The following is a 26,435-nucleotide window of genomic DNA, read 5'->3' on the forward strand; positions in this document are numbered from 1 at the left end:
CCAAGCACAGCTACCAGCCAGGCTGCTACTGTTTTATTGCAGCTTCATGCCTGTATATGAAACTGCACTAAATGCCTCCCTCACACAGGACAGCTCTGCTCCAAAAGCCTCCAGCCTGGACAAATAGGCAATATAACTAAGACAAAACACAAGGAACAGATGCCAATAACAAGGTAGAGAAAGGCCAGCTCTCCACTCTGATGGGGCTGCAGCTTCAACATTTGAACTGACACATTTTGCTGGCTGTGAGGATTCCCTGCACCAGTCATGTGGTTTTTAAACTTCTTTCCTTCTGCTCTTCCATAAACACTAAATGAAGTTGCCCAACAGGTTCAAAATATGAGAGGAAAAACTGCATGTTGCAAAATTATTTCCCTGCTAACATTTAATTTGATTCAGGTCAGGTACAAAAACCTGGCACCTAATAATGTCATTTTAGAGTCTGGTCATGCTGCTCTGTGCTAGAAAAAGTCAGCAACAGAAAAATGCCCTGCCAAAGCATAATGGCTTAGTATTATCATCCCCTGGATCTGCACAGACTGGAACACTACTATTTCAATAAAGTTGCTGTCCTGTGTTCCCAAATGTATTCGGCCTCTGTTCACAGGTTTCCCCACTAGTTTTGCTTTAAATCTTTTCCTCTTAAACAGTTCACAATTGTGTACCCACCTGTACCTCCCTACTGCAGTGCTGCTGAAAATACTCTTTTCGCCCACCACTTCAGACCTCTGTGTCTCTGTGGACTACTTCCCAGGAGGATGAAAAAGACTGACTAAAAGTCAGCTTGAATTTTCTGCCTGGAGTTTCCCAACAGGTTTTTAACCTCTCTGATACATAGGTCTCTTAAACCACTGGTCTAGACTAGTGAGGCCACTGTGCTGACCACACACAACACAAGGACCCTTGTCTGAAAAGTGGGGGAGCTATGAAAGGACAGCTTTTAAAATCATGGGAGAACAATCATTCTGTGCATTCAGTGTCAAAAGCAAGATCAGATGGTGTAGTGGAAACTGTGAGATCTGCCTAGAAAGACCTTATGGGCTGCTCCAACCTGTCACTGTCACAAACGTACCAGAACTATCTCTCACAACACATGGCAAGGAGCTGCAGCTTACCTGGTGCTATAGAACAGTTTTCCCTTTAGCACAGAGATGCCTGCAAATACTCTAGTGTGCGCTGCTTCTCCTTGTCAGTGAGCTTCGGAATAGCCCCTCCTGGCAGAGACGTCCATTTCGTCACACCACTGCAATCGAAAGCTGCTGGGCTGTTTCTACCCAACCACACATGCTTTTCTGAGGCAGAGATGCCACACAACCCATGCAGCATACTGGAAATGAGAAGGCTCATGCTCAATCCATAGCTGAGTGGTACTATTGTATTTACCAGAAAACCCTAGCAATAGAACAGTGCCTTGTGCTCAGGTCCACTTCTGTAAGATCAGGCTCTCTGGGAACAGTCATCCAGAAGCACAGACTAGCTGCCCTGCCAAAGCAGAGGAACTGTGTCCAGGGAGCAGCCTGAGCTCCAGCAGGCCAGAGAAAAGGCAGTTTCCCATTGAGGACCTCTCCAGGCACTGCCTGCAGTCATTCATGCTTGCTGGCACCACCAGATTACCCCACAGGCCACCAGGTTGCTCAACAGGCACAGCCCCTGCTCTCCAGCTTGGGCTCGGCAGTGTCAGGCAGTTCCAGACAGGATGACCAGGCCCCAGGGGCTCCAGCAAGCAGCACAGAGACTGAGCAGATGACACTCTGTGCACCTGGAGCTGCTCACTTCCAGCCACTGTCCCAGGGGAAAAGGACATTGTTTCCAAGGATCACTGTGCCCATTCAGCATCTCAGCAAGCTGGAAGCAAAGCCAAGACCTATGATGACAGACATTTTGTCTAGCAAAAGGATCTGTGAATAACTTGGTGCACCTCCTCACCACATCCTCTATTACAGCCACACTGTGGCTGTAATACAAGATTCAGCCATCCAAAGACACTCTGGCCAAGAAAATTTTAATTTGTAACATACATGAAAAATTCAACACCCTACCAACCACTTATTCTCTTCAAAGCAAATTTTTGTAGTGCTCACCAGAGCACCAGAGTGCCTATTGGAGAATTCGGAAAATAGAGGAACAGGTGGTTTATCACGCAATCCTTCCCACAAATTCATGGGAATCTGTGGCTGAAGTGAAGGATTTCCTGCATATTAAGTGCACACAAAACCACCTGGTACAACAGAGTTGCTCCTTTATACCCATTATCTGGGCATGTGTTGGCCAAGTCAAACCTGTATGCTCAGATACAGTGTCCCTGTTTTCTTTCTAAAGTACTCTGAATTTTATACAGGAGGTCATTAAACGTTTCTGAAATGAGTCATCCCCAGCTCTTCTACATAGCCTGCTGGAAAAATGTATGCTAGTGCACATACCTTGGGACTGGCCCACAGGCACCTCTGCACCAGCCAACTGAAGCAGAAGCGACAAAAATGTGGCTTTTTTGCTTCACTGGTCAAACTGTAAAAGAAGCCTATAAACAAGATAAAAGCTAATTCAAGCCCAGAATAATACTGAAAAGTTTTGAAAACAGCCATGAGGGGACCTCTGAATCTGAGTCTGTCTAACACAGAGGAAGTGTAAGCAGAGCAAGCAATAAGACTGCAAGTGACTCTGAAATTCTAGCCAGTCACAATGTTTAAGAGAAGGACATAAGCCTAGGGACAACAACATCAGGAGAGCAAACTTAACTAAAGGCCCAGGATCTGGACATACCAATAGGGTAACCACTCAAAGGAAAAGCCTGGTTGAGAAATATCTGGCAGTTCTTTAACAGAAATGCTGTAAAGGCATCAGACAACCCACCCTAATGCCTGAAGGTAGGGGCACTGTCGTAGTTTAACCTGAGCTAGCAATATAACCATGACAGCCACTTGCACACTCCCCTCCTGCCGCCAATCCCCAAATAGGGGAGAGAATCAAAGAGGAAGGGAGAAACTTGCATTGAAATAAACACAGTTTAGTAAAATAATGAAATAGCACTAACATACTACTACTACTATATATAAAATGAAAACATAATATAAAAATATACTCAATGCAATTCCTCACAAATTCTGTCCGCAACAAGCATCCAGTCTCAGGAAGCAGCACCTGGTTCCAAACAGCCGATCCCGGAGAGAGAAGAGAGAAAAAGACTGAAAGCCCCAGAGGTCTCTGCAAAACAGCAGGGTGGCAAAAGGCCAAACTAAAGAAACTCCCAAACAGAGCTCCTCTGAACAGGTCTCTGTCCTGACTCCAACCAAAGCTAGCCAGAAGATCCTAATTCTCCTTAAATGTGAAGCATGATGCTAATGGGATGGAATATCCTTATTGATAAGTTTAGATGTCAATCTAGGTCTGCCTCATCTATGTCCCCCTTAATCGATGCCTCACACCTGTGGAGAGCACTCAGAATGTCCTTGGCTCTCAGACCAGAGCAATTAAAAACATTAACTCTGTTCTGGGGTGTTATCTTCTTGTTCCCAAACTAAGTTCAAACAACGACCATGCTAGCTACAAAAAAAGAGAAAGGTTTCTAACTGCATGAAGGAAAATTAACTTGTTTTCAGTCAAACCAGCAGGCACAGAGCAGCCTGCCCAGATGGCACTGCCTTCAGTTCCCAGGACCAAGAAGCAAGCATCTAAAATATGAAACTAAGTAAAATTACCAAGGGCATGAACAGCAATATGCAGAAATCAGAACAAAACACAAGCCCAGAGAAGCCAAGGTCCCCAAAGCATTCATCAGCTTCTCAGTAGCCTGTTATATTCACTGGTGCTCGGTTTACAGCTATAAATAGGCTGCCAGTTCAAAGGAGAGGTGAATCTCTTCCTCAGGATAATTGCATACAGAGAAGAGGCAGAGGAAGCTGTTCCCCCACATAGGCTGAAGAGTGTTGCTACCCAGTTACAAACAAAAGCATTGGGTCTTTTGTTAGCAAGATTCTTTGGGTGCAAACACCCTACTCTGCCCTCTGTCGCGGGGGAGTGTAAGATAGAAAAAAAGAGATTCTACATCAGATCACCACCATTGCTTCTTATTGTAAGTGGCAGGCAGCAGGATCAGCCCGGTTGTGGTGGTGGGGATAGAGGCACAGAGGCTGAGGTAAGACACAGGTTCACAATACCTAGAGACTCAGCAATTTTCCAGAATCCTGGAAGCTGCATAGACCATCTGACCTCGCCTCACAAACACAAGCCATATGTCCAGCAGTGGCAGGGCCAGGGACACCCAGCCCAACAGCAGCAGTCCTGGCGGGAAATGCTTAGAGCTGCTCTCTGGACCAGCCTGACACAGGAGAAGCAGTTTCACCACTGTCACTACAGATATAGAATTCTTCCCCCAACATCTGCACTAGAGCAGCAGCCCAGCATCTCTAGGATTCCCATATTCAGCCCAGTCTGTCCTACAGTAGATAAAGCTACACCCCATCAGCTCCCCACTAACAAGCACTCACAGCCAACACAGCATGCCCCAGCGCCATGTCACGATATAGGGAAGTCCCATCCAACCTTAAGTCCCACCCAACCTCTCATCCACTGTAACCCCGGCAATGCCGTCTGGAAGAACCATTTTGCGGTATCACTGTGGGCAGCTCCAGTATCAAGTACACTGACACACTGAGGGATCAGGTGTTGAGTTTGATCTTGTCCACAGAAGCAAACACCACCAAGGTCCTCTGGTGTTACCTACACATAAAGATGCTTGTTTAAAGGGAATAAACAGTTGTGATGGGCAATTCTGCACAGAACAACATGGGCCTTTAGAGACCTGTAGTGCAGCCAACCCTGCTTTGTACAAAGGGGAAAGACAGCCCAGGAATTGAATTAGCAACAGGGAGAATTAAAACAGGTTTGTAGCTTGAAAGAAGGAAGAAGGTCTGGGAATCTCCCTTCCAAGGCATCAGCCATTGATGCAGGAGGCTTTTACTTCAGCAAGGCTAAAGGGCGACGCTATGCAACCAGAGAGGAAAGCGCTACAGTGCTTTTGAGAGGAAAGGCAGAAGTGCTTACTAAGGTCCACAACCAACTACTACACTTCTTGCCAGAACTTCTCTGCCAATACCCCTGTGAGGCTGAACAGTGTGATTTCAAACTGCCACAGTAGGTTCAGCTGCGTTCTCTGCAGTTTCTTCTACCTGATGAAGCGTATATGCCAAGCCGGCACTCATTCAGGTTTTTTAACATGCACTAAAATTGCATTGGCAAATTTAAATACAGCTATACGAGCATAATCTCTGCTTAAAATCATCATGTAACTAGAGAAGCAGGTACAGGTCAGTTAAAATTGGACCCCACTGAAGTTACTCCTGCCCTCATCAAGAACATATATGACGCTGCCGTCCTTCACACTGCAACAGCCAAAGCATATGCAGCACAGGGCCAAGGCTGTGAGACAAAATTTACCTGCTTAAAAGCAACTTACTCTCCAGCACTGTCACAAGGCACAAGATGATCTGATATTACCCTAGTCAAAAGTGAGTACTCTGCATGTAGAAATCAGCCTTGTTCACTGCAGACGTTTTGTGAGCTTTTTCTGAAACCTGCTTTGTTTCATTTGCACACAATCATTCCGAATTATCCCACATATCCCAAGCGATCCAACTCATGTTCAGTGTCAAAGGGGCTTCCAGGTAGCATCCATCCATGGTCTGCGTCATCAGAGGAGACGAAAGGTGACAGTAAGGGTGGGATGGGAACAAAGAAACCGCACAATCAAAGGAAGGAAGAAGGTTTGCATCCAAAGAAGAGGTAAGAGCATCTTGCAATAGCAGGACCACTGTAGGCAAAAACTGCAACTTCTGGGGAAGCCAAGAATGAAGTCAGGTAGCAAGTCCTGGTAGCACAGCACCTGTCCTTGAAAATCACCTTCCCAGGACCTGCAGATTACAGGGTACAGTTGCAAAGTGTAACTGGTCCTCACTCTTGCTAATAAAGTACACAGTCCTGCCCAGACCCCAAGCCAGATTTGTCAGTCATGGATGTACACTAACACTTTTCAGGTGGGTGTGTGTTCTGGGGACCACACAACAGTGGCTCTTCATCTGGGCTGAGAACCTCCATCATTTAGTAGTCCTGGATCTCCCTTCAGATTTCATTATACTTGAGCCTCAGTGCAGCAAGAATATTTGCAAAAAGTTCTTCTATTTAATCTCCTCTGTAACTGCCTTTCTCCAAAGCAGATGTACAGATAAAGGCCAAGCCAGCACATCTTAGAACAAACAAAAAGTTGAGATATTCTATTAAAATCTTCTAGTAAAGAGAAATACACCTTAAGAATACATGAAAATTTTAACAATCATCCTACTATACAGCTAATAATAAACATTTTTTTGTGAACTTGAAAAAAGTTTTTGCAGTAAAATTGCTTCATACCTTTAAAAACTCAAAGTGACCACAGGGAACTCAGCAGTCTGACATTTGGAGCCAGATTTATTAGGTTGGTTCAAAAGTAATTGTGGTTTTGGACCATGAATTTTATATCGTTATAACTAGGCTCAAACACATCTTTATTAACCAAAATAGGAACCATTACAATCAACACATTTTTGCCAACAAGGAATAAGTTTGTTTATTCCTGTCACATAAAAATCCATGCTTCAAGAAACTCTTGGAAAGCATTTTCTGCATCCTGATGGTTGTTGAAGTGTTTTCCGCGCAAAAAGTTGTCAAGATGCTTGAGGAAGTGGTAGCCAGTTAGCGAGAAGTCTGCTGAATATGGCGGATGAGGCAAAACTTCGTAGCCCACTTTGTTTGACTTGTGCGATGTGCAGTCAGGCGTTGTGGAGAATTGGGCCCTTTCTGTTGACCAGTGCTAGTGGCAGACATTGTCATTTTTGATGGCTCTCATTATTTGCTGAGCATACTTCTCAGATCACAGTATCACAGTATGTTTGGGATTGGAAGGGACCTCAAAAGATCATCTAGTCTAATCCCCCTGCCGGAGCAGGAATGCCTAGGTGAGGCTACACAGGAATGTGTCCAGGTGGGTTTTGAATGTCTCCGGAGTAGGAGACTCCACAACCTCCCTGGGCAGCCTGTTCCAGGCTCTGTTACCCTCACTGAGAAGAAGTTTCTTCTCATATTTAAGTGGAACCTCTTGTGTTCCAGTTTGAACCCATTACCACTTGTCCTGTCATTGGTTGTCACCGAGAAGAGCCTGGCTCCATCCTCGTGACACTCACCCTTTATATATTTATAAACATTAATAAGGTCACCCCTCAGTCTCCTCTTCTGCAAGCTAAAGAGACCCAGCTCCCTCAGCATTTCCTCATAAGAGAGGTGCTCCACTCCCTTGATCATCTTTGTTGCCCTGTGCTGGACTCTCTCCAGCAGTTCCCTGTCCTTCTGGAACTGAGGGGTCAAGAACTGGACACAATATTCCAGGTGTGGTCTCACCAGGGCAGAGTAGAGGGGCAGGAGAACCTCTCTCTACCTACTAACCACCCCCCTTCTTATACACCCCAGGATGCCATTGGCCTTCCTGGCCACAAGGGCACAGTGCTGGTTCCTGGTCATCCTGCTGTCCACCAGGACCCCCAGGTCCCTTTCCCCTACGCTGCTCCCTAACAGGTTGTTCTCCAACTTATACTGGAACCTGGGGTTGTTCCTACCCAGATGCAAGACTCTACACTTGCCCTTGTTATATTTCATTATTTTTTTCCCTGCCCAACTCTCCAGCCTGTCCAGGTCTCTGGATGGCAGCACAGCCTTCTGATGTGTCAGCCACTCCTCCCAGCTTGGTGTCATCAGCAAACTTGCTGATTGTACACTCTAGTCCCTCATCCAAATAACTGATGAATATATTGAATAATACTGGTCCCAGTACTGACCCTTGAGGCACTCCACTAGATACAGGCCTCCAACTGGACTCTGCGCCACTGACCATGACTAGATGTAAGGGTTTCACCAGGATTCAGAAGGCTGTAGTGGATCAGAACAGAGCACCAAACAGTGACCATTTGGTGCAAGTATGGCTTTAAGAAGCGCTTGGGAGGTTCTTCACGCTCCAACCACTGAGCTGGTCATCACCGGTTGTTGTATAGAATCCACTTGTCATCGCCATCACAATCTGATCAAGAAATGGATTTTCGGTCAGCTCATGAAGCACCCACTTATCAAGCTTTTCCACCTTTCCAGTTTGGATCAAATACCAAATGACTGTAGAATGGTCAATGTTGACTTTTCCGGCAACTTCTTGTGTAGCTGTAAGAGGGTCAGCTTCAATGAGTGCTCTCAATTGGTTGTTGTCAACTTCCGATGGCTGGCCACTGTGCTCCTCATCTTCAAGGCTCTCATCTCCCTTGTTCAACTTCTTCAACCACCACTGCACTGTAAGTTCATTAGCAGTTCCAAATGTATTGTTGATGCTGTGAGTTGTCTCCACTGCTTTACAACCCATTTTGAACTTGAATAAGAAAAACACTCAAATTTGCTTTTGTCTAACATGATTTCCATAGTCTAAAATATATATAAACAGCAAGTAATAAGTCAGTAGCCAAAAAGCATGAAAAGCACATTAACGTTTTGTATGACATAACCACATTTATTTAAGAATATATTGCAGTATCAAATAGCAAATTTCAACAATGCAAAACCTGCAATTCCTTTTGCAGCAACCTAATAGCTGAGCGCTAGACCCAGCCTTGAAAGCTGCTTCTTGCCCTAGGCGCACAAAGAGAATAGTGTGAGCAGGGAGAAATGAAACACTTTGGTTCATTGGCACGTTGCAGTGTTGAGAAACCCAACTGGAAGCTTGAAAAAGCTGAAAGCTGATTTTCCTCTTTGAACATGCAAGTAAAAGGGAAGAGTGTATACTATAAGATCTGCGAGCTCCAGACTTGGAAGGCACTGAACAGAATCCATTGGTTTCTGACTACTCAGGAATAACAATCCTCTATCCAATTAATTGGGCTTTCTATACAAAAATGCGTTTAGATTAATGTTCTTATAATCCAGTACATGTAAAGTAGTCTTAGTGAGCTAATTTTAAGGGACTGACCTTGGACATTTTAACCGAGCTTTCATTTTTATATAAAAGCAGATTAATTATTTGTGAATTTTCAAGCTAGTAAACACAAAGTGAGTCACCCTCTCACTTTTAAAAAAGGAAGCTAGAAACAAATATGGTGAATAACCCTATAATTTTTATAGAGCTCCAGGAGGAAAGACAGAAGGGAATTTGCATGTGATTTGGTACACATTACATTGGTGACCATTGAATCATTCTGGTTGGAAAACACCTTGAAGATCATTGAGTTCAACTGTTAAACCTACACTGTCACGTCCATCTCTAAATCATGTTCCTAAGAACCTAATATAGGCATCTTTTAAACACCCCCAGGGATGGTGACTCAACCACTGCCCGGGGCAGCCTGTTCCAATGCCCGACAAGCCTTTCCAGGAAGAAATTGTTCCTAATACCCAATCTAAACCTCCCCTGGCACAAATTAAAGCCATTTCCTGTCATCCTATCACTTGTTACTTGGGAGAAGAGACCAACACCCTCCATGCTACAACCTCCTTTCAGGTAGTTGTAGACAGAGATAAGGTCTCCCCTCAACAGCTATGCTATAGGTAAGTAGTAAAGAAGTTTCCAGAGACAGATTACTGACTTCAATCTGCTTCTGTAAGAAGGTACATAAAGCTTTTTACATATAACTGAGATGCTCCAGAAAGCAGAAGCAACGATGCAGCAGAGCCCTGGGGAGCCTCCTAGCAGTAGCAGCAGCATTGCTATTAGCATTTGGTACTACAGCTCTGACCCATTTTGAAGAAAACGAGTTTATGTTGTCTGACAGCCTTGCATGTTTCTCTTGTCACCATCAAAAGGGAGAAGGGATCCAACAGAATCACACAGAATCACAGAATGTTAGGGTTTGGAAGGGACCTCAAAAGATCATCCCGTCCAATCCCCCTGCCAGAGCAGGAACACCCAGATGAGGTTACACAGGAATGTGTCCAGGCGGGTTTTGAATGTCTCCAGAGTAGGAGACTCCACAACCCCCCTGGACAGCCTGTTCCAGTGCTCTGTTACCCTTACTGAGAAGAAGTTTCTTCTCAAATTTAAGTGGAACCTCTTGTGTTCCACTATCACCCCATCCTCTGAGGACTCCTATTAGCAGCAAAGAGGCCTGAGGTCCATTGCATTTGTGCTGGCACAAGTCAAAGATATGTGCACACTGTCAGAAGTAATTAACGTGAAGATGCATTGACCTTGTTGTGCCTAAAAATTTTTCTCTTCATTGGCCCAATATTTTTAGGATAAGTCCTAGTGAGATTTCTGAAGCAAACCTCCCTCCCTGGGACATGTCTTTATGATATGAACTGGTGAGGCACTTCTATCTTGAAATGTATGCCTCCAGCTGAGTCTGGCATTTTAAGACACCCACATTTTATGCTTTTGATCTAGATCTGTACTTTAGTCCCAAAGCACTGGCAGAGCAGGAGACTGAGGTTGTCTTCTTCGTACATATTACTCCCATATTCAAAGACTAGTTACTGGGCTAAGAATTGGCAACATAAGGCACTCTTGCTTACATCACCCAAAATCAATTCTATTCACAGAAAATGGCATAAAGCCATCAATGTTCTTGAAAACCTGACCTGCCTTACTAACATAAACCAAACTGTGTTCTCCCATTTTGGAAGTGGTCCAGCACCTACCAGAAGCAGCAACATTGAATAAATTTATTTCACACTTAAGGCAGCTGAAAAACTCAGCACCCACTTGACTACCAGCTACACATGTCTAGAAAGAGGAAGCAACAGGTTAGTTCTACCTAAATGCTGATTGTCCTTAGCAATGCAAGGACAGGTGTAACTTCTACAACAGAAGAACAGCTGCTGCTGTTCACAAGGTTTCTCCTCTGTCCAGCCTTATGCACACACTGTCATAAGAACAGTCATTCTTAAAAGGAAAGCATTTTTGTTCTCCATGGTCAAACAGGAGCCCCAGGTACAGTACAAGGTCATAGCAGGACACACTGGTGCCCTCCCAAGACTTGTCAGTCTATATATATCCTGCAAGTCCAGAAAGCTGTTAAAAAGCCCATTTCCAAGGTAGCAAGGCCTCAGACACACAAGAGCCACAATGCTGCACCTCCCAATGTCTTCTGCAGGCTGCAAGTCACTGTGCCAGCCAGTGGCACAGAATAAGCCCCTCCTTGTCCATGTCCACACTTCATTTCCTGCTGTGGCAAACTCAAGTAAGTATGTCCTGCAATTGCTGCCTTGTATAGCAATGCACAAATACAGCCTATGCAAATGCAAACATGCCCACAGCCAAGCTCTGTTCTTTGACTGTCTTTACCAGACTGTGAGCAATGTATGACAAAAGACCCTTCCTTTACCAGGCACTGTCTCCAGTAGATGACACATGGCCATGAAAACAAGATGGATATGGGAAGGAAGGCCAACTTGCTGCAAACCACTCCCACCACAGGCTGGCCTGGGATATGCTGTTTCTAAGGGAAGGCAGATCAGGGTACAGTGCCAAAAGTTCCTCCTGCCAGAGCACTCATCTGACAAGAGTCCTGCAGCAGCATATTGCACATCTTTGAAGATCTCTCAGGTGAGAGGAAAGAGACCCACGTGGACCAGGCTCAAAATACTCCTGTTGAGAGAATGAGGGGTGAAAACAAGCCAGCCAGGTTGCCAGAAGTTGGACAGCAATGCTCAGCTCCCATTTAGCCTGGTCTGAACTGGACTCAATGTTTCTTTGGCTGAACAAGTTTCTCTTCCACTGCTGTAGTGGACGAGAAGCAATAGCACACATTATCGCCTCGGCTCTTCTCTTCCAGATAAAGAGCAACTAGCCAAAACAGGGCTGTTTGTATTCACCTCTTCATTTTAGCTATTGGGACAGATCACTGGAGCTTGGACAATTCACCTTATCCTCCCACCCCACTACACTACTTAGCAAAACTGCTGGTCATTCAGTCACATCTCCTCAACACCCTCCAGCACTGTTCCTTCTTTCAGATGAGAAAGCAGAATGCAGAAATGGAAAGTGAGATGCCCAAGATCACAGAGAAGTTGGACCCTAAGGTACCACTTCGAACTTGCACCTCAGGTCAACAGGTGCCAGTCTAGCAGGAGCTGGTATTCTATACAGGCCTTTATGACTTACATTCATGCCACAAATCTCTTCAACAAAAACAGATGAAGGTGGATTGTGTTGGGCTCTTATCATCTTCATCAAATCATCTTCTCTCCCTCCAGACATTCCCAACAGGCAGGTTTCCTTGACCTACTTTTCCAGAAGAAAAGAAGTTTCATCTACTTCCCCTGAATTGCAATGAGCTTCCATATGCCAGCAAGCAGCTCCTTGGGAGCAGGGGAATGAGCAGCCAGCACTTCCTAGGAGGAACAGCCACACCATGAGAGAACCAGAAGCCCCCACGCCCTGCCATCAACACAAGCCCACCCAAACATCCATGTATATTGCAGCACAAAGATGGGGGATAGCAACATTAGGTGCAAGCTGGGCTCAGTATGTGAACAGATATCACAGAATCACAGAATCGACTGGGTTGGAAAAGACCTCAGAGATCATCGAGTCCAACCCTTGGTCCAACTCTAGTCCGTGTACTAGATCATGGCACTAAGTGCCATGTCCAATCTCAGTTTAAAAACCTCTAGGGACGGCGAGTCCACTACCTCCCTGGGCAGCCATTCCAATGCCTGACCACTCTCTCTGTAAAGAATTTCTTTCTAATATCCAGCCTAAATTTCCCCTGGTAGAGTTTAAGCCCATGCCCCCTTGTCCTATTGCTGACTGCCTGGGAGAAGAGACCAATCCCCACCTGGCTATAACTTCCCTTCAGATATGTTTCCCCATGGAAAGTATAAATACATTCCATTTGTGCACATCTCTGTACACAGAAACTAGAGAAGGAGAGGCCCAGAAGCACTCACTCTCCTGTCTCCATGAGCCCTCTAGCAGATGTTATGATGTTGTCATCCCTCTCCAAATGCTCAGAGCCTCTCTATGAAGTGGCTGGATCCTTGCACAGGCAAAATGCAGGCATGAAGACTGCCGAGAGGCAATAGCAACCACCTTGGAGGGGAGGTCACTGAGATAAACCGTGGGTTCCCCATTCCACCTTTTCAGTTTTCAGGTTCTCATTTCTGAGAGAAGACACGAACATTTGCAGTGCAAGGGGATCATCCTACAGCTCTGGCAGACGAAGTACCTGTGAGACCAGAGTTTGAAATGTGACCTGTTTCAGCACATGGATTTGCACACCCTCAGAGCTCCTCTGCAACCACACAGTGCCAGACCAACCCTGGGTGCCTGAGCAGGCACTGCGCATTTAATGGATTAGAGCTAAACTGCCAAGTGCTGACAAGTGAGCTCTGTTTTCCCAGTGTCTGGAACAATACATGTTTTCTGTTCTCAGATATTTCTTCCTCACTTTCCACTGCACTATGAACTGTCAGCCTCTTAAAATGGGAGATCAGAAGGTCTGGCTGGGAGAGTTTTTACATAAATATGCCTGAACAGCTGAGGCGCTGGGGACATGAGCAGAGATATACAATAAAATACTTGCTACTGCACTACTGCATGTGATATGAATATTAAAAAAGCATAGAGCTCATCAAAACTTGTAGCTGGTTCAGAATGTTGCCACAGTAAACTCAGCCACTTGTCTCCAGCTGCCAGAGTGCCTCACATAACGGTTTCTGATTGGAATGTACTCCTTAAACCATGCTTTATGGCTTCCCTGGGATTCAGCATCAATGATCCTCTTTCTAAGGAAAGGCAAGAAGTCTAATATCACACCATACTTCACAAAAAAAAAAAAAAAAAGGATGAAGAAATATGCCCACTTTAAATACCTGTGCTGATCTCTGGAAAGCTTCAAGGACTCCAAACCAATATTTTACCAAGAAGGGACATGTCAGATTCTCAACACTCTCAAGTCAAAAAGAAATAAAAGACTGAGCCCGAACAGCTCAACTTGCATTCCTGAAATGCAAACCTAAGCTACATCCACGTCTTCAGCACAACATAACAAACCCTCCCTAAAAATTCACAGTATCACAGTATGTTTGGGATTGGAAGGGACCTCAAAAGATCATCTAGTCCAATCCCCCTGCTGGAGCAGGAACACCTAGGTGAGGTCGCACAGGAACATCTCCAGGCGGGTTTTGAATGTCTCCAGAGAAGGAGACTCCACAACCCCCTTGGGCAGCCTGTTCCAGTGCTCTGTCACCCTCACAGAGAAGAAGGGCTTGTGATTGGGAGACTTCTCCCAGCTGCGTGTAAAATATTTCATCTGCCTCTTCATCCTCGTTGGGTGGTCTGTGACAGACTCCCACCAGGATGTCAGCCTTGTTGCCCTTCCCTTTGATTCTCACCCATAGACACTCAACCCTATCATCACCCTCAAGCTCTAGACAATCAGAACACTCTCTAACATACCCCACCTCCTCTCCTTTCTCACCTATCCCCTCTGAAGAGTTTATAGCCATTTAGAGCAGCACTCCAGTTATGAGAGTCATCCCACCATGCTCCTGTGATGGCAACTACATTCGTATAGTTGCACTTCAGCTGGGCCACTGATTCTGCCACCTTTTTCAGGTAAGAAGCCATAGTTCCTTTGTGGCCATCATCAAGTGCTTCCATGGTATCTAACACATCAATAACCCTTGTGTTTCTCTTACTGCATGGCTCTCCACCCTCCATCTCCACTGGGATGACAGACTGAAGTGCCTTGCTAGCACTACCCTCTAATGCTGGCATGTCACTCTCAGGTATGCCTCTGCCACACCTGATTTCTTCCCCTTATCCCTTCAAATCTAGTTTAAAGCCCTCTCAATGAGTCCTGCTAACCCCTGCACCAGGTACTTACCCCTTTTGAAACAGGCGTGTCGTATTTGTTGCTAGCAGGCCAGGTGCCATGTAAGCTGACCAATGATCAAAAAAACCAAAATTCTGCTGGTGACACCAGTCCCTCAGCCAGGTATTGATCTGTTGGGTCTCTTTTCTCATCATACCCTGCAGCTGTGGGGGTAGAGGAAAACACTACTTGTGCTCCTGATCCCTTGACCATGCAGCCCAAGGCCCTGAAGTCTCTCTTGATTGTCTTTAGTTTTCCTTTTGCAGTTTCATCACTGCCTACTTGAAAAATTATTAGGGGATAATAGTCTGAAGGCCTAACTAGGGCAGGAAGTTTTCTTTTTACATCTTTAACCCTGGCTCCAGGGAGGCAGCAGACTTCCCTAAGAAGTGGGCCTGGCCTGCATATAGGGGCTTCTGTTCCCTTTAGAATGGAGTCTCCTGTGACCATGCCCAGCCTTTTTTCCTTTATGGGAGCTGTTGTGATGGAGGGTGCAAGGTGACTTATCCTCTGTGGCACCTCCAACTTAGTTGAACCACCTCCCTCGTTGTTGTTTGGTTCCACCTACAAAGTCTCACACCTGTTTTGCAAGGGAACCTGGGAGAGTGGGGTGGTCAGAGCAGGGACGCTTCTCCTTCTGCAGTGGGCAAGAACTTGTTGCCATTACCCCTCTTTCCTGAAGCTGCTGCATTCCACGTGCTGAGCCACATGCCTGTTGGACAGAGGCACCTGGGAAGGTGGGGTGGGTAAGGGGGATGTTTCTCCTGCCACCCTGAGTGTGGTCTTGCTTCCATTAATCCCTTTCCCTTGATCTGCCTTCTTCAGTCAGGCAAGGGGAGGACACAGGAATCCCTTGATCTTAGTTTCTTGCTGGTGGTTTTACCTGCCCCTGGGTGGCCAGAGCTTGATCCCACCAGTTGATTTCCTTTTCCAGCTCTCTGATACTTCTCAACTATCACAGAATAGTTTGGGTCAGAATGGACGTTCAAAGTACATCTAGTCCAATCCCCTAGCAGTGAGCAGGGACATCTTCAACAGATCAGGTTGCTCAGAGCCCTGTCCAGCCTGGCCCTGAATGTTTCCAGGGATGGGGCATCTACCACCTCTCTGAGCAACCTGTGCCAGTGTTTCACCACCCTCATTGTAAGAAATTTCTTCCTCATGTCTAGCCTGAATCTCCCTTCCTTTGGTTTAAAACCATTACCCTTTGTCCTATCACAACAGGCCCTGCTAAAAAACATGTCCCCATCTTTCTTATAGGCCCCTTTTAAGTACTGAAGGGCCGCAATAAGGTGTTCCTGGAGCCCTCTCTTCTCCAGGCTGAGCATCCCCAACTCTCTCAGTCTGTCCTCACAGCAGAGCTGTTCCAGCCCTCTGATCATTTTTGTGGCCTCCTCTGGCCCCTCTCCAACAGGTCCATGTCTTTCCTGTACTGAGGGCTCCAGAGCTGGACACAGGACTCCAGGTGGGGTCTCACCAGAGCAGAGCAGAGGGGCAGAATCACCTCCCTCGACCTGCTGGCCACGTTCCTTTTGATGCATCCCAAGATATGATTTGCCTTCTGGGCTACAAGCACACATTGCTAGCTCATGTCCAGTCTTTCATCCACCAGTACCCCCAAGTCCTTCTCCACAGGGCTGCTCTCAATCCCTATAACCCTCAGCCTGTATTGATACTGGGGGTTGCCCTGACCCAGGTGCAGGACCTTGTACTTGGCCTTGTTGAACCTCATGAGGTTTGCATGGGCCTACTTCTTGAGCTTTCCAACCAAAATGTTTCTATGATTCTATATTTTTCTGAGACTTGATTGTTGCCAAGTGGACGTGTGTGGTGCATGGTCACTGCCATAGTTGTGTCCAAGCCACACAGTTCACTTAAAGTAACTTTTGACTTTGCACAACCTTGAGCCTGGAGATGTTCTGGGTGTTGCATGTGTGTGATAAAAATAACAGAGAAGCAAATATATGATCAGGACTTGAATTCTTGCAGAGCTGTTAGTGATCTGAGAAGCCACAGGAGTATCATATTTCTCCATTCCCAGATGGACATGACTCGTAATGCCTGTGCAAAATGTTCCAGGACGCTATTAACATGGAACCTGGATGCTGCAGAGGCCATACATGGATAGAGCAGAGCTGTTTATTGTATGGTAGCCCAGGATCTGATCTTCAGTCTGGGCAGAAGACTGTGCATGCTAGCGTGTGTACAGTTAGCTCGCTGTGTGAAGAGGGGATGTGCAGGGGGAGCTCTTGCACATTTGAGTTGGGTTTGCAGTCTACCTTGTGTCTCTTGAGTATATCACAAACATACCTGAGTGTCCATTCCCAAACTCCTGGGGGGTTGATGAGAAATGTAGTAGACCAAGGGACAGGGGGTGATGCTCAGGGCACAGAATTGCTGTTACTTCCTTCTGCTTTTGCTATTTCAGTGTCATCTTCAATATTTGTGTTACATCTCATTGCATTTTGCCTCTTACTTGCTAAGGCTTTGGTAACTAGGACAACAAGATTGAGCAAGCAAAGGTAGAAATAATGGTAATAACTTTCTCAACTCTTTCTGAAATTGGCTTGTATGAACCAATATTATGCATGTGGGCGACCTGTGTCAGCAGTCTGTTCTCTCTTTCTAGCCTGACACAACCTGAAATCCTATGGGCAGCACCACCCTAACAGAGCTGTGTGTTGTGCCCTTAAGCAAATGGACACAAGCCTGTCAGGGACATGTGAATTTTACTGGCCACCTCCAACATGGCAGCCTGTGTTGGGGCTGGAGCAGAGTCCAAGGGGCACTTAATGCAAGCCCTTGGGGGCCAGCACTTGTATTCCCGCCAGTTTGGTGGCAGATCCTGAGTGGAAAGTGTTGAGGTAGTGTGTCTGCTGGGGTGGGGAGCTGGTTCCCAGTGCTGGGAGCAGCCACTGGCTGCCATAAAGATAATTTCTTCCATAGACATTGTCCTCTCCTGCAGTAGTTATCTATTTGCTGTTTGTTTGCTTACTGTCAGACCGAGAAGGGTCTGGGAGATAGTAATTGGTGTCCTTCCCCTCATGCCTCAGGTGACTGGCTTTTGGGTACTGTTTACACTATAGCCAGACATCAGTTTTTGATGCAGTTCTGCTTTCTTTGAGAGTAGGCTGCTTCTGTCCTACCAGGTAATCCCAAATACTGACTTGGGACAATAAAATTATATCTCCCAACCTACCTTTGAAACATATTGCTCCTGGAAGGTCCCATGGGGCTGCATCCTGCTGCATCTGTGCCTTGTTACTAATGCCTTTTCTGCAGTGACAAACTGCTGCTGTGTTCTCTTCTCTGGAAAGCCTCCAGCCCCATGAATTTGTGCTAGCAAGGCACTTTTCTGGTAACCCGCACTGCTCTGTGTGTTGGTTTCCTTCCCTCTGCTTGTTTTCTCTTAGCTGAAAATTATAGGGAGCTGCAGTAAGCACAGTCAAGGGATTCCCTGGAATCACAAGCCTGTTCCTTGTGAGCACCCAGTGCAAGTTTAACAGACCTTCTTTAACACTTTAGGACAAAATTAGTCACCATTCTTAGCAAAACCAAGCCTTCAAAAAAAAAAAGGTCAAAGAACTTGGAGGTTCTGAGAGTTTCAGCAGTGTTTGGAGGAAGGGTTGTAAGCTTTTAGGTCTCTGTGAAGACTATTCTTGAAGTGGCAGGGGAATATGTGTGCAGCATCGGAAATGGTAGTAACTGTGGAAGGCTGCCACTACTTTTTGCTTGCAAACATCAGTCCATACTCCAGTAATGAATCCTGCTGCTTGCAGAGAGAAGAGTAGCCTAGATTGGTGTCTTGCTGCAGAAGGAACTTGGTATTCACTCTGCCTTTGGTTTGGATGTCATTTAAATTTTGAGCTAGATGATCAAAATCTATTACTTTTCATGCTGGAGTGCAATACCCAAGTGTTAATGTTTATACCAGCTTTCCTTCTAATTCCCTGGTCATAGGTCTGTAGTCATACACCAATGACCAAGACTCCCTTCTTCTGTGCCACAGTGCAAATTTGGGATCACTCACCAATGCACAGAGAAGGACTGGAAGAACTGCCCCTTCAGGAACACTGTTCAGGGACTGCAGCATGTCCACCTTTTGCTCAGCCACAAAAAAAAGGGGAATAGCTTGGGCTGCTTTGCTCACCTGGCAAGGGTTAAAATAAATTCCTTTGCCAGCTGTGGTTAGTCAGAACTGTCTGCAAGAAACCTGCTTCTGTCTGATCTCTCAGTTGGCTGTGACCGTGTTTGCTCCTTGATCTGGGACAGATGAATTCTGAGGCTGAACACCAGGGTTTTGCGTGACCACGGCCTGGCTCAGGGAGACAGTGTTCTGTGCTGCTGAACCTTACCAGTGGCTCTACTCAGACAGGTCCCCAACTATGCAGGGGAGGAATTGGAGGTTTTGTGCTAATGTGATGGGAGCAGTGTTGGCCTCTCACTTGCCAAGAGTGCATGTGTGTGGCAGTGCACAGGAAATCATAGGTCAAAAGTGTCAGTGATAGCATAACTCTGAGCTATTTCTGTACTGGTCATGGGGGCCAATGAGTGGTTGAACCCTCCCCAAGATGTCCATGCAGCCTAATTAAAAGCTTAAGTTAATGATCTGAGTCTTTAAAGTAACTGTTCTGATGCAATCCCTTCAACAAACAGGACCTGGACTAGAGCTGCAAAGTGCTTCTGCTGTGGATAGTGTTCCAGTTTGAGCAAGTATCTCTGTATCTAATTGTAAGAACAGTGGATTCCCAATCTCGATAACGTGGTGGGTTTTTTTTTAACTTAAGCAATATTGCCTACTGCTTTTGTTTATCACTGCTCACCCTTTGGATACAGACCATGAAAGACCCAGGAGCATATTGAGACCTTGATAGTGTTCTTGAGCTTCAGGTGGTAACTGGCCTTGTAGCTGTCGAGCATTGTGCAACTGCAGTGGTTACATGCTGTTGACCTCAGTGGCTGGAAAGCTGCCTGGCAGAAAAGGACCTGGGGGTGTTGATCAACAGCAGCTGAATATGAGCCAGCAGTGTGCCCAGGTGGCCAAAAAGGCCAACAGCATCCTGGCTTGTATCAGGAACAGTGTGGCCAGCAGGACTAGAGAAGTGATTGTGCCACTGTACTCAGCACTGGTGAGGCCCCACCTCGAATCCCATGTTCAGTTTTGGGCTCCTCATCATAAAAAAGACATTGAGGTACAAGAGAGAGTGCAGAGGAGGTGACAAAGCTGGTGAGGGGCCTGGAGCACAAGTGTGATGAGGAGCGGCTGGGGGAACTGTGGTTGGTTTGTTCTGGAGAAAAGGAGGCTGAGGGTAGACCTTATCGCTGTCTACAGCTACCTGAAAGGAGGTGTTTAAAAGACATGTAGATGAGGTTCATAGTGTAAGGAACATTTAACAATGAACTGTTGTTTTTACATAACTGAGGACCTGGCATCTGACCCCAGCAGGGGGGAAGGACCGAGAGACATCAGACTATGAATTCTCTTCCCGGAATATGTACTGACACCTGTATACATACCGATACCTGTATTGATAAGTTAATTTAGGGAGAAGTGTAGCCAAATTACCAGGAATCCATATCTTAAATAGATTGATAAAGGGAAGGGTATTGTGTGCGTCGGGATAGTCTGTAGACGCTGAAGTACCCAACCAATGGGGAACAGGGGAGGGAAATTGCGGCTGGGATTTTGTGGAGACACAAGCAGGGGCTTTTTGCCCTATTACTGGTGCCTACCTTTAGGTAGAACACCCAGTCTTGCAAAATCGTTATTAAAATATGCTTTGCTGAGAGATCCTGCCTGGGCCTTTTATATTTGCAAAATAATTGTTTCCTACAGATCTGGGGGCTCGTCCGCGATAAACGTCGTCATCTCGGGGGTCCCTATTGCCAAAGGACAGGAAGGCATGTCCTGTTGATTTCAACGGTCCTGTGGATCATCGGTAGGGACTCCAGGAGAGACCGACAGAAATCCTGAGGCTGTATTGAAAAAGGCGGATCTCTGCAAACCATAGGGGAAAAGGGAAAGAAAAAATTGGTAGGCATAGTACAAGTGACCAGGCAACTCTGTGCACAGTTCAAGGTAAGAAAACAGACTGTTAAGTATTACCTTGGTGGTCGGGGGCATTCTGAGAGGAGGGATGAGGCGGAAGGAGAAGCCTCAGGACTCAGAATGGGAAATGTAAAGGAAAAATTATAACACTCCTCCATACAGTCCTTTAGAGAGGATGTTAAAGTATTGGAGAAACATGTGATGTACAAAAAAGGAAGGATAAATAGAAAATAATAAAGCATTGTGTTTTGTCTGGAAAAAAGAGCCCATAATAGAGTGGAAGGTATTCTGGCCAAAATATGGATCCAACGACAATTGGCTATGCCAAGATCTAAATTGGTACATAAAAAAACAGTAGGGGGTTTAAATCTTCTTCCATAGCAGGGTGGGTTCGAGTCCCTCCCTTGCTGCAGCACGTTTTTGAGTGCAAAGTGTGCGGCCTGATCAGTGTAAAGTGCACATAAAAGGGGGTTCAAGTCTCTCTTGAGAATGGGAAAATATCCTTTAGTCATAAACCATTGACCAAGTCTGAGACTAGGATAGGATCCAGCCGCACCTAAACTCCTCTCTGAAGGAGTTTAGAAAGGAAGGGGGCCCCTTCTGAACCTCCTGACTCAACGGGAGGGTCTCCCTGAATTTTTTTAGTGATGGGAAATAAAAAACTCAGCATAGAATAGGGGACACCCTTGGCCAAGATATTGCAAAATTGGGAAAATATTTACGGTACAGCAAGTTTGTCAAGAAAAGCATACAATGACCTTATATTGAGAAGATTGGCAAATTGTAACTAAAAATCACCTAGAAAATGAACGACAAATGAATTACTGGTATGTATGGGATGATTTGGCATATGAGCACCATAAAGAGGATGGTCAAAAATGAATATAAAAACCTAGAGAAAGAATTTTAGCTACAGTTGCGAGTAATTTAACTAAGGCGCTTGCAGAGCTGGTCTCTGCAACACCCTGCACTCTGCTCTCTGTATCACCTCTTGATTCCCCCCCCAGCTGTATTTCTTGTCCTTACTGCTTTTGCTGGGCTTCACCCTGGGATTGCTAAAGTTATTTTGCAGCGCAGCCAGCAGCAGATGTGTGTGTGTGTGTATGTGTGTGTAGGGGAAGAAGTGTGAAAGCGGGGAGAGATGTACATGTGAATGCCTTCCAGTCTTAAATGGATGCACCCCCTGGCATCCTGGGGATTTGATTATCTGAGGAAATCAAACTCTTAAGTTAAGGGAAGATGGGGATTGATATGCATCATTATTTTATAATTTTTTTTTGGGATATAATCGATCCTGAGATGATGTTAGCCTGTTACTGAGAGAGCTGGTCTGTCCAGAAAGATCATTTAAAAGAATGTGGATCTAACCCTACAGACAGGGGGAAACTGCCTGGCCCCAAGGTGAGTCTAATTGAGATTATCATAATCAAACAAATGGAAATAATTGCCAAACAGTGGTTAAAAATCTGATAAAAGCTTTCAAGCTTTTGAGGAGATAGGAGTAAATTGAACTGAAGTGCAGGAATGTAGACAGGAGCCAGAGGTGCACTGACTGAGAAGATTTTTGGAAGGCTGTGTAATGAACTGATAGCAAGTGTGTTTGTGGATCTATGGAAGTATTTCAGAGAGCATGTGCCAGGTTGGCAGGAAGAATTTGCAAAAATTCTGAGTGTGGTCATGTTTGTGTATGATGGTTGGGAAGAGAAGTGAAAAGTTGAAGAAGACTGATTTGTTAGCAGCAGTTTCAGCTAGGAATTTGCTAGTGAAAGGTAAAGATTGGAAAAAAAAAAACAAACCCCCAACAAAAAAGTGCAGAAGATTTAGACCGAAGTCAGTGATAAGAGTGAGAGAATGAGAGAAAATGGAATGCTATTGTGGAAATCTGGGATATTTACCCCTAGGGCGGCAACTGTTAGAAATGTCTAAAGGAAGAAAACTTTGGAAAATCAGTGGGGCTGAAAATGTTTTTGGTGGTGGTGTTTCTTTTTTTTTTTTTTGTGGGGAAACTTGTTTAAATTGCAAAAGGGCATATAATTGGTAAAGAAAGAGGTAATGAGGTCTAGTTTTTAGTAGAAACAGAAGCTACCCTATCCCTTCTAAATTCTACCCTAAAAAGATCTAAAACTGAAGAAAGAGTTGTAATAAATGGGGTAGCAGGGGGAAAGGAGAGACAATTATGAATAAATTCCTATTTGTGATAATAAGAATTAAAAGTGTATGGGGAAGGAATATATTAGTGGAAGATCCCCCAGCTTATTTATTAGAGAACAATCTTTTACAGGCTCTGTGTGTGGAACCCTGTAAACCCTGAAGTACCCAACCAATGGGGAAAAGGGGAGGGAAATTGCAGCTGGGATTTTGGGGAGACAGAAGCAGGGGCTTTTTGCCCTATTGGGTGTGCCTACCTTTAGGTAGAACACCCGGTCTTACAAAATCGTTATTAAAGTATGCTTTGCCGAGAGATCCTGCCTGGGCCTATTATATTTGCAAAATAATTGTTTCCTACAATAGGGACATGGTTTAGTGCTAGAGTTAGGTTAGTTTATGGTTGGACTCAATCCCGAGGGTCTCTTCCAACCAAAATGCTTCTATGATAAGCAACTCTTGCTGTCTTGGAACTCCAAACAGCATTTCACTAAGCTTAGTTTTTTCTCCACGGTTTCTGTTAAGCTTCACAGAAATGGGAAAAAAACTATGTGTTTTTTATTTGAATTAAGATTCATAAAAAGACACTAGTTATTCACAACCTGTTGGACTGAAAAATAAAAACTAGAACAGTTTTTTATGAACATTGCATGTTTAGCTTGACCTGAACACTAAGTACACAGTTGGGCTGGGCACCTCACAAGAAACATGAAAAGACCATTATGCTGAGATGGGTGAACAGATCTTGAAGAGAAAACAAGAAAATTTCAATCCAGATATGCATATACTACCCTGTGATGCATAATAATAAAATTCAATTTATAAGAAACAAAAAGAGACTTTTATCTCTCTCCAACCCTTAATTTCCCTGTATTACAGCTGTGTCTACCATTTAATTAATCAGCTTCTTATCTTTTAGAAAACACCCACATAAAATGGGAAGTTTAATTTTCTCACTGGGGATTCACATTGTCACGCTTAAAAAGATATCCACCCAAGGCCATGTGAGTGTCCTCATGAGAAGGCATCAAAGCTTCAGAAGAAAAATTTGAGTATTTGGAGCCAACAGTGCTGCCCACTGATCTAACAGGAGTGAAGGGGATAGCTTTGCTCCTCCAGCAGGCAAACTGCCCCAGGGCCCAGTCCCCACTCCCCCCTCTCACCAACCAGATGGATAGTGAAGGTAATTGGGAAGTTGGGAATCAGGCTGGGGCTTGAGGGAACAGCAGCTCCACAAATCCATATCACCAGGGACCACCATAGTCAGAAAAATTAGACAGCAAAGACGTTCTAGCATCTGGATGAAAGCCAGTTACCCTGCTTGCTTGCAGGAAGACTGCAAGCCTAGCTCAATCTTATGAATGGAAGATCTCCAAGGAAGACCACAGCAGCTCGGACATCTGGCACAGGCTCGGTATCCAGCAAAGGCAGGCTGTAAAGGTACTGTAAGGCAGATCCTTGAACTGCTTCCATGATCAATTCCCTAAGCTTTTTCATTTGAGGAAACGACACATTGGAGATCTTCGTAGACTGCACACATCAGTTGCAGAGCAGCATGCATGCTGTGTGCAACACAAACAGCTTGTTCTCTGGCTAAAAAGTAGCCTGAGCTGCTTCAGCACAATAGGCAATAAAAACATAAAACTAGACCTACCAAAGTGGAGTAAGTAGTCCTCAGAACCACTTTATGAGTGCTGGCAATAATTCAGAGCACAGCGGTCTTCCAGCACTTTCCAAAATCCCAGAAATAAAATTGGCCATTTTCCCCTCCTTCTTGTTTACATCATTTCTCAAAGCTTGAGCTTAAAGTACCTGTTATTAAACACCTGGCTTAAGCCTCTGTCAGACAGCACTACAATCCTTCTGGCTCAAAGTATTAGCAAGAGTTAGTAGGCTTAATGCAATTGCTTCTGTCAGCCCCTCTGACTGCTTGTAGCTGCCATGTAGAAAGTAAAAATTATTCCAGCAATTCTAGAAATACCCTGAAACATGAGACTCATCTACCATTTGCATTTCTGTCAACAGTGCTTCTGCCTCTCTCTGCAGTATCCCAATCTGACAGCAAGTCCAGCCTCACTTTTGGTGGTGCTGCAGGATGTAAACACTCTGCAACTGAACACTTGCAAAACATAATAAACCCCAGATTTGCACGCATTTCATTGACAGAGAAAACATAAGATATATGCCTTAACTTTTCTTGCAAGAAAAAAGATTTAACCCAGCAATGTGAACAGCTATGAAATATGAAGAAAAAATCCAGAAGATACACGTGACAACCAAACTCTAAGACAGAGATCAGGCAAAAAAAAAGCCCCTGCATCAGTTACAGGCACCTCTGATTTCAGGTGTTGTGGCAGCATTCTGACTTCAGGCCTGTGAGAAACTACAAGAGTCAATGGCGCGTGAACAAGCGCTGGTGGAAAAATACAAGAAGCAATGACTGCATACTGATTGATACATCAAGGAGAGAGGGACTGAAACAGGATTGATACATCAAGGACAGCAAGGTAACTTGTGATAGACCAAAAAATGCTTTTATGGTAGCTGTCCCAACAGGTGTGATGAGGGATGAGTTAACCCTGAACATGACACGCACCCTGACTCAACAGATGAGATCAGTTGTGAGTTAACTCTGGATTAATTCTGCATGGTTATGTGAAGTGAATGACAATCACTCCAGGGGTTGAATTCAATTATGAGTTTTATGAAAACCACATGGTAGAAATACTAATTACAGCAATTAGTGACTTGGCAAAAGTATTTTATGATATCACAGAACTTATCAATAGATTAACAGCAAAAGTCCTTCTACGAGCGATGGACTGGCAACCACTAGTAACTATAGTACAAAACAAGACTTTAACGGCAGAACTTAAAATTATGTTACTCTTATATGTTCAAAAAGAAGAGAGAGAAAGAGAGTGGTAGAGAGGGAAGGAAAACTAAGAGAGAGAGAAAGAGAGGAAAATATCACCACTCACAGAAGGAGAGGCAAAGAAATAGGGATACAGAAGAAAAAAGAAAAAAGAAGAGGAAAGAGCAGAGAGAAAGGAAGGAAGAAAGAAAAGGGTGAGGGATCCAGCCACTCTTACGGCTCCGCAGTGTGGATGACAAGACTTGTATGATGATGTGTGGCCTCCAGTGTCCCACTGCAAGGCTGTTGGGGTTTGTAGTTCCTCCAGAGTCCCGTCCAGTTCCCAAGGCAAGGCTGGTGGGCGTAGGGGTCCTCAGGGTGGTGCGTTCCCTACCAGTGCTGTTTTAGGTGAGCTTTTTATAGCCCTCTGAGTAAAGTCTGGGGGGAAGGGGTGATTGTGAAAGATCAACAAGTCCTGGGCCATGTTGAAGGGTCTCAGCTTTTCCCCTTTGTG

General features: G+C 45.0%; 1 protein-coding gene across 6 annotated transcripts in view; it reads right to left on the minus strand.

Moving 5' to 3' along the window:
• LOC102092851 (phosphofurin acidic cluster sorting protein 1) overlaps positions 1-26,435 on the minus strand; it is a 97,632-nt gene that overhangs the window by 33,896 nt on the left and 37,301 nt on the right. The window lies entirely within an intron of this gene.

Source organism: Columba livia, chromosome 3 (genome assembly GCF_036013475.1).
Source record: "Columba livia isolate bColLiv1 breed racing homer chromosome 3, bColLiv1.pat.W.v2, whole genome shotgun sequence".
Classification (NCBI taxonomy): Eukaryota; Metazoa; Chordata; class Aves; order Columbiformes; family Columbidae; genus Columba; species Columba livia.